This window comes from Schistocerca piceifrons, chromosome 3 (assembly GCF_021461385.2).
Source record: "Schistocerca piceifrons isolate TAMUIC-IGC-003096 chromosome 3, iqSchPice1.1, whole genome shotgun sequence".
Classification (NCBI taxonomy): Eukaryota; Metazoa; Arthropoda; class Insecta; order Orthoptera; family Acrididae; genus Schistocerca; species Schistocerca piceifrons.
The window spans coordinates 115,366,193-115,382,445 of NC_060140.1; the positions used below are offsets into that span (position 1 = coordinate 115,366,193).

General features: G+C 45.3%; 1 protein-coding gene across 1 annotated transcript in view; it reads left to right on the forward strand.

Moving 5' to 3' along the window:
- LOC124789473 (lysophosphatidylcholine acyltransferase) overlaps window positions 1-16,253 on the forward strand; it is a 642,390-nt gene that overhangs the window by 178,334 nt on the left and 447,803 nt on the right. The window lies entirely within an intron of this gene.

Consider the following 16,253-nt stretch of genomic DNA (forward strand, 5'->3'; position numbering starts at 1 on the left):
TTAGAAAATGGTTCAAATGGCTCTGAGCACTATGGGACTCAACATCTATGGTCATCAGTCCCCTAGAACTTAGAACTACTTAAACGTAACTAACCTAAGGACATCACACAACACCCAGCCATCACGAGGCAGAGAAAATCCCTGACCCCGCCGGGAATCGAACCCGGGAACCCGGGCGTGGGAAACGAGAACGTTACCGCACGAACAGGAGATGCGGGCTCAACGCATTAGACCATCTGATAACTTAGTACTTCCCTATTACTCTTTGAATCTACGCAGTCTCGTGCTCTTCCTCTTCAGCATATGATTAACTCACTCTAGTTTTGGAAGTGCCTAGTCACCATAGGGTTTACTCTCCACCAATGATGCAAAACAAATATGTCAGAAATTCCAGTGCATGATTAATTTCAAATATTTACTTAAAATAGTAAGTACTTGAATATTAAAAAAAACACAAAATTAAGCACAAATATCCATACTTTCATAATATGCGTAAAAGTGAAAAGTCAAATCTTGCCTTTTGGGCGGTACGACTCATCTTAAGTTAGTATGACAGATCGGTACGAAATTTCTACGTGTAACGCTGCAAGAAAAACTCTAATTGTTCATAAGAAAAGTTATCGGGTAAGTTCAGAGATTCAGTAAATCGAAAACGCACCTCGCCATTAGTTTTTAGGTTTACCCACTTTAATCTTCAGCAATCTTCTGTAGCACCACATTTCGAAAGCTTCTATTATCTTCTCGTCTCAACTGTTTATCTTACACGTTTCACTTACGTACAACGCTAGACTAAGATATACAGTGAACTTTTCCCAACACGTAAATTTGTATTCGAAATTAGCAAGTTTGTCTGTTTCGGCAAGGTCTTTCCTGTTGCTACTACCAGTCTACAGCTTACATCCTCTCTACCTCGGTCACCGTCAGTTATTTTACTGGCCAAGCAGCAAAACTCATCTACCGATTTCAGTGTCTAACTTAGCGGAACGGGCACTTCCGAGTTGACGACACCCCCGGTCGGAAGTAGAGCAATAACTTCATACGCAGGCCCCGCGCCCCCGTGTCCAAGTTGCAGAACTAGGCGAAAGCGCAGCGGCATGCTCGCGATATTGCACTACTGGCAATTAAAATTGCTGTACGAAGAAGAAATGCAGATGTTAAACAGGCAGTCATTGGACAAATATATTATACTAGAACTGACATGTGATTACATTTTCACGCAATTTGGGTACGTAGATACTGAGAAATCAGTACCCAGAACAACCACCTCTGGCCGTAATAACGCGCATTGAGTCAGAGCTTGGATGGCGTGTACAGGTACAGCTGCCCATGCAACTTCAGCACGATACCATAGTTCATCAGGAGTAGTGACTGGCGTATTGTGACGAGCCAGGTGCTGGGCCACCATTGACCAGACGTTTTCAGTTGGTGACAGATCTGGAGAATGTGCTGGCCAGGGCAGCAGTCGAACATTTTCTGTATCCAGACAGGTCCGTACAGGACTTGCAACATGCGGTTGTGCATTATCCTGCTGAAATGTAGGGTTTCGCAGGGATCGAATGAAGGGTAGAGCCACGGGTCGTAACACATCTGAAATGTAACATCCATTGTTCAAAGTGCCGTCAATGCGAACAAGAGGTGGCCGAGACCTGTAACCAATGGCACCCCATACCATCACGCCGGGTGATACGCCAGTATGGCGATGACGAATACATGCTTGCAATGTGCGCTCACCGCGATGTCGCCAAACACTGATGCGACCATCATGATGCTGTAAACATAACCTGGATTCATCCGAAAAAATGACGTTTTGCTATTCGTGCACCCAGATTCGTCGCTGAGTACACCATCGCAGGCGCTCTTGTCTATGATGCAGCGTCAAGGGTAACCGCAGCCATGGTCTCAGAGTTGATTGTCCATGCTGCTGCAAACGTCGTCGAACTGTTCGTGCAGGAACTGTATAAAATAAAATAGTCATAACTTCTGAACGGTTTGCGTTAGGACGTCCAAACTACACGGTTGGTCCGAGGTACGATAGGAATTAGTATGGTTTGGCTTAGCGAAGAAGCCCTCTGTCACTTGGATGGATTCGTCAATGAGCAAAGTTGGTGCGTTTTGGGGGAATGAAAATCTGCATTTCGCAATCGAGAAGTCTTTTCACCTCAACGAGTAACTGTGTGGTGTGCAGTGTCCAATGACGGAATAATCGGTGCGATATTCCGTGATGGCGCGGTGACTACCGAACTGAACGTGAAGATTTTGGAAGATGATTTCATACCGATTGTACAAAGTGACAATTTCGACAAGATCTTCTTCATGCAAGACTGAGCTCGACTCCATCGAAGCTGGAGCATGTTTGATGTGTTGGAGGACCACTTTGGGGACCGCATTCTGGCTCTAGGGTACCCAGAGACCACTGACAAGGACCTCGATTGGCCGCGATATTCTCCGGATCTGAACCCGTGCGACTCCTTTTTGTGGGTCTATATTAAAGACAAGGTGTACAGCAATAACTCCAAAATCCATTGCTGAGCTTAAAACAGCCATTCAGGAGGTCATCGACAGCGCCGATGTTCATGACACTTCAGCGGGTCATGCAGAATGTCGCCATTCGCTTGCGCTACATCATTGCCAATGGTGGCAGGCATATCGAACATGTCATAACTTAAATATGAATATCTGTAGTGACGTTTACATGTTGCATAAAGTGTGTGCACGCTGTATTTTGTAACTAATTTACGTTTTCCTCGTATAGTCCAATAATTGTCTCCCTGTATGTAGCTGGGTAGAGATAAGCTACACCAAGATATTCGTACTGTTGTAATTGTTGTCGAGGAAAAATAGCAGGTCGATTTCTTAGAAGAAAGAGAATGTGTTCTTTCTAAAAGTACTAAAGATACTATTTATTAATCTGAAAATAAACGAAGATGATTTAGTAATGGATATGACTGTGTTATTACGGACTTGGAAACAGAACTAACTTTGACTAAACTTGTCACTCTGACTGGACTTTCTTTTTACATTCGAACTGAGGCACTGTGGACCAAGAGTACACAATCAATACATCTTTTCATTTCTTCTTTAGATCATGTTAGTCTGCGAGCTTGGATAACTTGCAAGTATCTGTTTGAGTCCACCGGTCAGTGCCTTCTAACGGAGACCCCCATCGCCGTTTGAATTCTCCTCCTAGCTTAAAATTCCGGTACTTTCTCACCACTTGTTTAAATTTATTCCTTTTGATGCTTCTCTGGGATATCGGTTTCTGTAAGATCGTTACCAAATTGTCGAGACCATCGTAATCTCTTTGCCTTTGGACTTCAGAAATTCCAATTTACACTCCTGGAAATTGAAATAAGAACACCGTGAATTCATTGTCCCAGGAAGGGGAAACTTTATTGACACATTCCTGGGGTCAGATACATCACATGATCACACTGACAGAACCATAGGCACATAGACACAGGCAACAGAGCATGCACAATGTCGGCACTAGTACAGTGTATATCCACCTTTCGCAGCAATGCAGGCTGCTATTCTCCTATGGAGACGATCGTAGAGATGCTGGATGTAGTCCTGTGGAACGGCTTGCCATGCCATTTCCACCTGGCGCCTCAGTTGGACCAGCGTTCGTGCTGGACGTGCAGACCGCGTGAGACGACGCTTCATCCAGTCCCAAACATGTTCAATGGGGGACAGATCCGGAGATCTTGCTGGCCAGGGTAGTTGACTTACACCTTCTAGAGCACGTTGGGTGGCACGGGATACATGCGGACGTGCATTGTCCTGTTGGAACAGCAAGTTCCCTTGCCGGTCTAGGAATGGTAGAACGATGGGTTCGATGACGGTTTGGATGTACCGTGCACTATTCAGTGTCCCCTCGACGATCACCAGTGGTGTACGGCCAGTGTAGGAGATCGCTCCCCACACCATGATGCCGGGTGTTGGCCCTGTGTGCCTCGGTCGTATGCAGTCCTGATTGTGGCGCTCACCTGCACGGCGCCAAACACGCATACGACCATCATTGGCACCAAGGCAGAAGCGACTCTTATCGCTGAAGACGACACGTCTCCATTCGTCCCTCCATTCACGCCTGTCGCGACACCACTGGAGGCGGGCTGCACGATGTTGGGGCGTGAGCAGAAGACGGCCTAACGGTGTGCGGGACCGTAGCCCAGCTTCATGGAGACGGTTGCGAATGGTCCTCGCCGATACCCCAGGAGCAACAGTGTCCCTAATTTGCTGGGAAGTGGCGGTGCGGTCCCCTACGGCACTGCGTAGGATCCTACGGTCTTGGCGTGCATCCGTGCGTCGCTGCGGTCCGGTCCCAGGTCGACGGGCACGTGCACCTTCCGCCGACCACTGGCGACAACATCGATGTACTGTGGAGACCTCACGCCCCACGTGTTGAGCAATTCGGCGGTACGTCCACCCGGCCTCCCGCATGCCCACTATACGCCCTCGCTCAAAGTCCGTCAACTGCACATACGGTTCACGTCCACGCTGTCGCGGCATGCTACCAGTGTTAAAGACTGCGATGGAGCTCCGTATGCCACGGCAAACTGGCTGACACTGACGGCGGCGGTGCACAAATGCTGCGCAGCTAGCGCCATTCGACGGCCAACACCGCGGTTCCTGGTGTGTCCGCTGTCCCGTGCGTGTGATCATTGCTTGTACAGCCCTCTCGCAGTGTCCGGAGCAAGTATGGTGGGTCTGACACACCGGTGTCAATGTGTTCTTTTTTCCATTTGCAGGAGTGTATATTCCATAGACTGCAGCAACCATTCTGAAGAACACATTTTTTTCACTTTTATCATTGTTGCTTGTTTAGATAGAGTTTAGGTTACTTTCAACTCTTGTATAAATTTTTAAGCGACGAATTTTGAGCGAATATTTGTGTATCTAAATGTTGTCGCTCCCTGTTATCATTTTGCGGGAAACAATGACTGTAGAATTTTACCTCGTGAGAGCAGTTACGTTATGTTGAACTTCCCTCTTGCTGGGGTGGAAGCTCATGTTGCCACTTGGTGTTTACGAATCAAATTTAGGTTGCGAGTCTAATTTTGGTTTTGAAAAATTTTGGCTTTGCAAAATATAATGTTCTTTCCTTTTTTGATCACGCAGTGAAGGTTTTCACGTCGGCTACCTTACTTGCTTGTGTCTTCCGTATTGTATGTTGTTGGTCCCTTAAATTTCGTTCCCGACGTTTCGACGAGGGCAGTGTTGGACATCTTGACTGGTGCTTCAGGATCCGCTGAGTCTTGCAACTTAAGTTTTATTCTTCGGTACGCATTTCATCTTTGGCAGGTCGCTCTTAATTTCTGTAAAAATAGTGGACTATACAAAACTAGTGGCCGGTTTTCTATTTTAGACTTAAAAACTGTAACATTTCCCATTTCTGCGTGGTTTTAGAGAAGAAGTCGGGTGGCATGCTGCCAAGAAGGGGAAGAAAACCGGATAAATACAGCCACACTTCCGCCTTTAAAATTAATGCCGTTTAATGTGAACAATCACAGCAAAATAAAAATGCACATTGTATAGCTTTTAGACTTAACAAAGAATCAAGTGTCTGTAAGTAATTTTACAGAAATAGGAAAAGACCCGCTGAAGACACATCGATGTTGAAACTTGTTTGGGTGAAGAATAAAAATGGAAAAAATGTTGCGTTTAGCAGATGACAGACGTTTTACGAACCCAAATTTATGTTAAATATTTCACACTCAACATTATAACAACTGTCAGTAACGTCGACACTTAAATTCTTCATTTGTGTGGCCGTATTGTCCGTAGTTGATTTACAATTCCTGAGGGTATTTTTGTTCTGTCGTTGCAACTACAAGAAAATGTTTTATTTGGTTTTTTTTCACAAGAGGGGGTAAAGCCTCATCAGTGGTCTGTCATTAAGGGAATTTACAATTTGATTTGTTTTTAAAATCGAAAAACAGTTCGTTAACAATATGTTGGTTTTTGCTTACGGTGATTCCCGATCCGTTTGTCTCCTACATCGGGAAATGCCGTCTGCTAGAATATCTTGGGTGTTTTTCTTCATTAGGCACTGGAACTTGTAGACTAACTTTTAGTTTTTCTGCAGAACTATGCATTTCTTATGTTTTACACAGCACACTTTGTCACACACCACTGTTACCTGTTAATTTTCTACTTCTAAGTGTGTATTGTGGTTTATGTTTGGTAGTGCTGCCAACATAACGCTGCCAGGAATTAGTCTGTGGCCTATAGTTTTTTATTTTAGTTAATTGAGTGTGTCTAATTCTATTTAATTATGTCGCTGTGTTTTTACATTCTATGTAAGAGTAGTGAAGAAATAGTGGTGGAGTCTTCTTTACTTTCTTAATGGGGGGCGGGGGGAAAGCCATGATGCCGGACAGAGTGGCCGTGCGGTTCTAGTCGATACAGTCTGGAGCCGAGCGACCGCTACGGTCGCAGGTTCGAATCCTGCTTTGGGCATGGATGTGTGTGATGTCCTTAGGTTAGTTAGGTTTAATTAGTTCTAAGTTCTAGGCGACTGATGACCTCAGAAGTTAAGCCGCATAGTGCTCAGAGCCAAAGCCATGATGAGTGGTTGTAAGTGCAGAGTAGTGTGATTTGTGATGGAGTGTGAATTGGAGGAGATGAGGAGCAAGAAGTGAAATGAAATTGGGAGATGGGGCGGGGGTTGTGTGGGAGGGGGTGGAAAGATGGAATAAGCTCCTTCTTTTTCGTGTAATTTCTTTAGTTATTTTATATAGTGTCTAATTTCCGATATATATATATATATATATATATATATATATATATATATATATATATATATATATATATATATATATTTGGTCATTGACGAACAGTGGCGACGGCCTTCACTTAACGACCGAGAGTAGTGGTATGGCGTAGTGTTTACAAACAAGCAACACTGCCTGAAATCACCGCGCAAATCAATGTGGGTCGTACGAGGAACGTAGCCGTTCTGACAGTGCGGCGAAATTCGGCGTTAATGCGCTATGGCAGCAGACTACCTTTGCTAACGGCACGACATCGTTTGCAGTCCCGTTTGCTGGGCTCTTGACCATATCGGCCGAACCCTAGACTACTGGAAAACCGTGGCCTGGTCGGATGAGTCCCGATTTCTGTTGGTAAGAGCTGATGATGGGGTTTGATTCTGGCTTGACCCCACGAAGCCATGGAACCAAGTTGTCAACAAGACACTGTGGAAGTTGGTGGTGGCTCCATAATGGTGTGGGCTGTGTTTACATGGAATGGACTGGGTCCTCTGGTCCAACTGAGCCGATCATTGAATGAAAATGGTTAGGTTAGGCTACTTGGAGGCAATTTGCAGCCATTCATGTGTACCCTAACATACCAGTTGCTTACGATTGGTTTGAATAACATTCTGAACAATTCGATAGAATGATTTCACCACCCAAATCGCCCCACGTGAATCCCATCGAACATTTATGGGTCACAATCGAGAGGTTAGTTCGTGCACAAATTACTGTATCGGCTATACTTTCGCAGTTACATCGCTACAGAGAGAGCATGGCTCAATATTTCTGCAAGGGACTGCCAACGATTTTTTTTGTTATTGTTTTAGGGCGCAAAACTGCTACGGTAATTAGCGCCCGTTCTGTGGCTTAGGGAAGGGTAAAAAAAAACCGAATTGGAAATCAACAGTAATGGGCGCGAAACTCATAACGTGGGGAAACTAACAAACAGAAGGAAACCTTAGAAAACCACTATCGAAAGGGGAGTTGTTTTCCCCAAAAATTCAAATGGCCGGCATCATCCCATTGACACTGATAAACTCGAGGATGCGATCGGCTGAGCGCGTGTCATCTGCTGAAATGGAAGATAGATCATGCGACAGCTGTAAACGGGCGCGTAGCGTAGCAAAACAAGGGCACTGAAGTAAAAGGTCTCTCACCGTCCACAGTTGAGAGCAGTGGGGACAAAGCGGGGGAGGATGGCTCCTTCAAAGATGCCGATGGCTAAAAAGACAGTGCACTATCCGGAGTCTAGTTAAAATTACCTCCTCCCGACGACGAATTCGGGAGGAAGAGGTCCAAGCACAGGGAAGAGCTTTCACGTCCCGCAATTTGTTATTGGGAAGTGTAGACCAATGTGCGTGCCATAGAAGAGCAATACGACGACATAAAACACTCTGTAGATCGGCGAAGGGAATCATGCGAACAGCAGGCTGAGGAAGAGAGGCTGCAGCCTAGGCCGCTATATCGGCTGCCTCGTTTCCACGGATACCAACGTGTCCTGGGATCCAGAGGAATGCCACAGAGACGCCCCCCAAGTGGAGCAAGTGGAGGCAGTCCTGAATCCGGTGGACCAGAGGGTGGACAGGGTAGAGAGCTTGGAGACTGACGAGAGAGCTGAGCAAATCTGAGCAGATAACATACTGTATCCGCTGATGGCGACGGATGTATTGGACAGCCTGGAGAACAGCGTAAAGCTCCGCAGTAAAAAACCGAACACTGGTCAGGAAGCCGAAATCTATTAGGGGTGTCGCCAAGAATATAGGTACTCCCACCACCAAATGATGTTTTCGAGCCGTCAATGTAAATAAATGTGGCATCCTTCATTTGTGCGCATAGAGCAGCAAATGCCCGACGATAAACGAGAGAAGGGGTACCATCCGTGCGAAGCTGACAAAGATCACGGAGCAGGCAGGTCTGGGGGCGAAGCCAAGGCGGTGCTGTACCCCCCAGTTGTCAAGAAAGTTTTAGGAAAGTGGAAGGAAAGAGAAAGTAGCAGTTGACGGAAGCGGACTCCCGGTGGTGGTGGTAGTAGAGAGTAAGGGCGGCCTGCTTACCCCAAATCCAAGGATGCGTCGAAAAAAGAGTCATAGGCCGGATTAGCAGGCATGGAAGACAGATGGCTAGCGTAACGACTCAGAAGGACAATTCGCCAATTGGACAGTGGAGGTTCAAATGGCTCTGAGCACTATGGGACTTAACATCTGTGGTCATCAGTCCCCTAGAACTTACAACTACTTAAACCTAACCAACCTATGGACATTACACACATCCATGCCCGAGGCAGGATTCGAACCTGCAACCGTAGCGGTCGCGCGGTTCCAGACTGAAGCGCCTAGAACCGCTCGGCCACACCGGCCGCCGGACAGCGGAGGTTCAGCAGTCTCAGCATAAAGGCTTTCCACGGAGCTGATGTAAAAAAAGCTCCAGACACTAAACGCAGTCCACGGTGGTGGACAGAGTCGAGATGCCGAAGAATAGACGGCCGACCAGAGGAGTAAACTGTGCTTCCATAGTCCAATTTCGAGCGCACTAAGGCGCGATATAGGCGGAGAAGGACCACTCGGTCCGCTCCCAACGGCTTGTTTCCATGCCACGTCGACTTCCTCCAGTAAACAGGGCTAAAGGAAGTCTGACACGATATTAGGAGGTATACGATGACTTTCGGCACTCGAGTGGTATATCAGCATACTCTGAAAGGAATCTGACAGTATACAGCCGGAACCGGAAAAATTGGCTTTATTACGTGATTTGAGTCGCTTCGCTACACAGAGCATATCGAAGTCAGTTTACAACATTTATTTCGTCTTCTTTGGTTCGCATTACCCACGTACCAAAGGCATGTTAGCTCATGTTATAAGAACACTCAGTCAACCTGTCGCCCTTGCAAGTACTGAATGGGCTGCTGACCCTCTTCAGGAATCATACGTTAACCCGTGGTCTCTACAGATACCAGTCTCATGTGGTAGTACCTGCGATAGAGCTGTCTATAGCCTCCTCACAGCAGCAAAATAAAATTTTCATTCACAATGTTACTACACTACTGGCCATTAAAATTGCTACACCACGAAGATGACGTGCTACAGATGCGAAATTTAACCGACAGGAAGATGATGCTGTGATATGTAAATGATTAGCTTTTCAGAGCATTCACACAAGGTTGGCGCCGGTGGCGACACCTAAAACGTGCTGACATGAGGAAAGTTTCCAACCGATTTCTCATACACAAACAGCACTTGACCGGCGTTGCCTGGTGAAACGTTGTTGTGATGCCTCGTGTAATGAGCAGAAATGCGTACCATCACGTTTCTGACTTTGATAAAGGTCGGATTGTAGCCTATCGCGATTGCGGTTTATCTTATCGCGACATTGCTGCTCGCGTTGGTCGAGATTTAATTATTGTTAGCAGAATATGGAATCGGTGGGTTCAGGAGGGTAAAACGGAACGCGGTGCTGGATCCCAACGGCCTCTAATCACTAGCAGTCGAGATGACAGGCATCTTATCCACATGGCTGTAACGGATGGTGCAGCCAGGTCTCGATCCCTGAGTCAACAGATCGGGACGTTTGCATGACGACAACCATCTGCACGAACAGTTCGACGACGTTTGCAGCAGCACGGACTACTAGCTCGAGGACCATGGCTGCGGTTGCCCTTGACGCTGCATCACAGACAGGAGCGCCTGCGATGGTGTACTCAACGACGAACCTGGGTGCACGAATGGCAAAACTTCATTTTTTCGGCTGAATCCAGGTTATGTTTACAGCATAATGATGGTCGCATCCGTGTTTGGCGACATCGCGGTGAACGCGCATTGGAAGTGTGTATTCGTCATCGCTATACTGGCGTATCACCCGGTGTGATGGAATGGGGTGCCATTGGTTACACGTCCCGGTCATCTCTTGTTCACATTCATGGCACTTTAAACAGTGGGCGTTACATTTCAGACGTGTTACGACCCGTGGCTCTACCCTTCACTCGATCCATGCGAAACCCTACATTTCAGCAGGGTAATGCACGACCGCATGTTGCAGGTCCTGTTCGGGCCTTTCTGGATACAGAAAATGTTCATGCTGGCCTGGCCAGCACATTCTCCAGATCTCTCACCAATTGAAAACGTCTTGTCAATGGTGCCGAGCAACTGTCTCGTCACAATACTCCAGTCATCACTCTTGATGATGAACTGTGGTATCGTGTTGAAACTGCACGGGCAGCTGTAACTGTACACGTCATCCAAGCTCTGACTCAATGGCCAGGTGTATCAAGGCCGTTATTACGGCCAGAGGTGGTTGTTCTGGGTACTGATTTCTCAGGATCTATGCACCCAAATTGCATGAAAATGTAATCACATGTCAGTTCTAGTATAATATATCTGTCCAATGAATACCCGTTTATCATCTGCATTTCTTCGTGGTGTAGCAATTTCAATGGCGAGTAGTGTAAATTTCTAAAGCTAGTTGTGTTCACCCTACTGAAGACCAGTTTGCAGTCCACGTATTTATTGTGTAACTCCGAGCGCTGCTCTCGCGGTTACACGAGATGCTGCAACCTCGGACGGAGGCCTCGCCGCAGGGTACCTGTTTTTGGCAGAGTTTGCGTGCGGCGTGGAAAGCCGAGAACGCACACCTCGGCGTGCGTAACTGGAGACGAGCGGCCGATAGCAGGCGGGCGGCGCTGGCTCTGCTGGCGCGCTCTGTCCCTTGCGCGGTGACGCAAGGCGCCCTCTTTTCGCCACCGCAGCGTCCGAGCCGTCGGCCTTCGGGAGTGGCCTTGCTCCTCGCGTGGGAGTCGCCAGCCTAGACGGGAAGGGTGAAGCTGTGGCACACTTCGGACCGACCTCGTGTAAATCTGCAGGTCGCGGAGGAAGATGGCGCAACGGTTAATGCACTGTCTACTCGTACCAAAACTCCATCGGGTCGTCTTGTTTTACGTTGTCCACAGTTCCTCTAAACCAGGGGTCTTCAAACTTTTTAGTCCGCGGGCCACATTGACTCCTCCACGAAGTCATAAGGGCCAAGATCTCCATAGTGGGATTGAAGCACCCTAGCACTCCACGATGATCGTAATGTAAGGCTAAAGGAAAGATGAAATCGCAGAAATCTAAGGTTGTGGGAATAGCTAGCACTGAAACGAACTACGAATTTTATTTAATTACATAATTTGGATTGGTGGACGTACCTGACAGAAATTCTGGCGTATTTTATTCTGGCGTGTTTTATACACGCGAATTTCACCGACAAAAAAGTATGTCACTGCACGTTCTTCACGAAAGCGTCCTGCAAAGTTAACGAAATCTCAAAATCATTGTTAGCAACATTAATACTGCAAGACGTAACAGAGGTAGAGTATGTCAACGCATTGTTATTTCAAGCGGCGCAACAATAAGTTTAGTTATGCAGTCTTGTAGCGAATAGCAGAGCCAATGTCGCGGTGTATTGGTCGCGATAGGCTTCGGAACTCAATTGTTGGCAGTATAGGTACCACGTCAAGTATTTAGCGGGCCGTATACCGGGGATGTCCGGCCAGCTAACGCGGGCCGGTTTCCCGGCCCTCGCGGGCCGTAGTTTGGAGACCCCTGCTCTAAACCGTGTGTGGGATACCTTTTACATTTGTTCAGTCGGACCTGGTGATACAGCGAAAAACGCTTGACCGGAAAACAAGAGGTCACGGGATGGAATGCCGGTCGGACCTTGGATTTTCCTGTCGGCGTTTTAACCTAGCTTCATCTGTCGACGAGTTTAGGATCGGCCAGAAATGACACGTGGTTCTGATTCCAAGTTAAACTGTAGGTTGTAATGTAATAAAATAAAAATTGCGACTCTTTTTCTTTGCTATCAGTGTAATGTAATAGAATGAATATGAGATGTGACTTCTATAAAAAAGAAACACGCATTAATGCAATGGCTCAGCATAAAAGAAATAACTAATGTAGGAATGTTATTAACGGTGTAATATGTTGTTCAGTTTAGCCCGACGTGTATAAACACTTAGTAAACTAGCTCAGTTCTCAGGGTAGTTACGTAATTGTCAATAATTAATTGTCCTTTTCATATTTACCCAACACTACAAAAAATGGTTCAAATGGCTCTGAGCACTATGGGACTTAACTTCTGAGGTCGTCAGTCCCCTAGAACTTAGAACTACTTAAACCTAACTAATGTAAGGACATCACACACATCTATGCCCGAGGCAGGATTCGAACCTGCGACCGTAGCGATCGCGCGGTTCCAGACTGTAACGCCTAGAACCGCTCGGCCACTCCGTCCGGCCCCGACACTAGAGATATTATTCCAGGCTCGTGAGAAGTCGTGTGCTTATTGCACCAGAGAATATTTGCCACGTCTGTTCGATGTACACTGCTGCAATACGTAACTTAGCATCGTGGTTTCGTCTCGATTCCCCAATATAACAAGAGTAGCATCTACAAATGAAATCCTGTAATGGAACTGGAATCCTGTGACCAGACCTTTTCTGTCCGCACCTCGTGGTCGTGTGGTAGCGTTCTCGCTTCCCGCGCCCGGGTTCCCGGGTTCGATTCCCGGCGGGGTCAGGGATTTTCTCTGCCTCGTGATGACTGGGTGTTGTGTGATGTCCTTAGGTTAGTTAGGTTTAAGTAGTTCTAAGTTCTAGGGGACTGATGACCATAGATGTTAAGTCCCATAGTGCTCAGAGCCATTTGAACCATTTGAAGCCAGACCTTTTCTGCCTGGGATGTTATCTCGTTATATAAAGAAAATCTGAAAGTAAAATTGTTAAATTATTGGTAGCAGCCTCCGGTCTCGTGGGATCTCAAATAAAGTTAATTGTCCTAACCGATGGCACGTCTCGTAAATGAGCTAAAAGAAAAATGTTAAAGATTTTTCTAAGATGGCGCCTAATGATGAAAATTCTTTAAGGCCCATATCTACGTAAGACAATCCAGGTACCAGACTACCAATTTATTGACCACATACACAAATTGTTTTGACAATATAACCATTATATTTTTCGGGTTTTAAGTACAACTTACACAAGAACATCCTCTTAGGTCCGAATCCAAGCAGATAAGTGAAAGACAAAGGAAAGATAGTTCATGCATATAAGCGCAAGAGTCCATGGAATAACATGTCCATTGTAGTTCCCTCTGTCCTTCTTTGGCGTTCTTGTCGATTATTTATAAAATTTATCGTAATATTTAGTTTACATTTTTAAACCCAAATCTACCCAGGAGAAACAATACAAGGTCCGCTCTCGTCTGTTGGATAACTGATGGGGTAGGTTAAGGACACAAAGTCGCCAGTCGAAGTGGTGTCCAATTAAAAGACTAATACCAGGCTCAGGTTTGTGAGGCCATTTTGAACCAGTCTTTCTTAGCTATCTTGCCTTGGAATCCTACCATTTTCAATACTTTTTTCCCCGAAAGGCTTCTCTGTTGTTTATGTCTTCCGTTTTAATATTGTGGCTTTCTAAATCCTTTATTGCGTTGACCCAGCTTGTTGTGGACTTCTTATCCCTCAAATATTTGAAGATCATCTTAGTTAATCTGCTGTCTTGCATTCGAAACAAATGCCCAAACAATATGTTTCTTATTTTCCTCATTACCTTTGAAATATTTTCTGTATTTTGGTATATTGCAGCATTACTTCGTAATTTCCAACCTTCTGCTGTTTTGTTAGGACCTAATATTTTCTTTATAATTTGCCTTTCTAGTACATCTGATTTATATAAATCATAGTTAAAGTCAGGCATTCACTTGCATACATGCATTCTGGCCCCACTACTGCGTTGTAATGCATTATTTTTTGCATTTCTGGATAGGCACTTCTTGTTGTAAAGGTCTTTGGTGATACCATATGCTCTCCCCATTTTATCCAACCTTCCCTGTACTGCAGATTTTTCCAAAGCTTTTTTATCATCTCCCCTAGATATTTGAATTTTTTTACCTCTCCATGTGGCCAATATTTTTCAGGAATTTTGGAGCAGTCTTAATGTTTGATACAAATTTTGTTTTTTTTCTGCAGAAATTCTTAAGCCAGTTCTACTGGATATTTCTTCCAGTAGATTTGTGTTACAGCACTATTATTATTATTATTATTATTATTATTATTGTACTACCTCTGTTCAATCACTAGATTTATTTCGCATTAACAGCTGTGATTTTTGACGACCGTATTGTAAGCGTAGTGTTGTATCGCTGACTTACCGATAGTCGCTTGTTTGGCATCGTGCAGTGTTGATGCCGTGGCTGCACCACGCTTTTCTCAACTTATTTTGATGTAATTACAAAATATTTCTCACGCAATTTGTACATTTCACATCAGCATTCATGGGTCAACATTAATGTTTATCTAAAAGGTGACGATATTCGATCTCGTGTTGCGTCGGAAGATCAGCAATCAACGGCGTCTGGATGGTTACGAAAATATAACGTGGACTGGATTGTTCGCTAATCACGATTTCCAAGAGAAAGAAATATGTGTGGTTACAATGTGTGAATATCACGAGCATAGGTACTCCATCGTTTCGGATATCGCACAACGACTTTTGGGAACATGCGCTCACGATTCGGCCACGCACACGTTCGTGTAGTGAACGAAGGAACTGTTTAGTACTACTGGAGGAACTCTGGTTTTTGAAGAGTGAATTTCATGTGTGTTCTCTGTCGCACGTATTTGAATTGCATAATAGATTTATTATGTCATAACAGATTACGCGGTTGGAATGCAACTATCGGCTACGTCAATTGTGGAATGACGTTGATTATGGACAATGCGACCCAACCCTGTTTGTATGTTCAGCAGAATATATTGAATTCCACCAGACAAAGTTGGCATAGTTTGGGTGATTGGCTTCGCACCCTGTTAGATACTAATTACCACAGGAGAAATCGAAACAGGAAATGTAAGGCGAGAAGAGGAACCGTCGCGGGAAACCCAAGGGCTTAGGCACTCGGTCGTTAACTATCCACTACTTGTGCAGAACATACATACCGCCTTTTCCCCGAGCGCGCTACAATGTGTTCAAACGCGATCAATTTCAGAGGAACTGAACTCCATCATTACGCTCTTTAACACAGCTTGAAACCAACAATGTCTCGAGTATTCGTTCAGAAGCCTGGTAGTATACGGGAGGAGCAGCTGCGACAGGCTACCCAAAACGTATCGAAGTGCTATTTCCCCAAAGTTACAGCGATCAGTATAACGAATTTTCCGACGTGCAAATTAATTTTTAATGTTTTTAAATACTGAATTACGGCGCGTGCTTCAACGCAGAATAAATTTGTACTTGAAAGGGAAAAAAAATCATATGTTGTAACCAGTAATTAAGTTTTATAGAGTACATACGGTCAAGTACTGAGTACATCGCATATTTGCCACAACAAGCATTTGACAAATGGAACACTTACCACAAATCGTTTCGTAAAAGATTTTTATTTAACATTTTGACGATACATTGATAGAATCTACATCATTAGAACCTGGATAGATCCGAGAAGAACCCACGCACCGAGGATTCCGTGC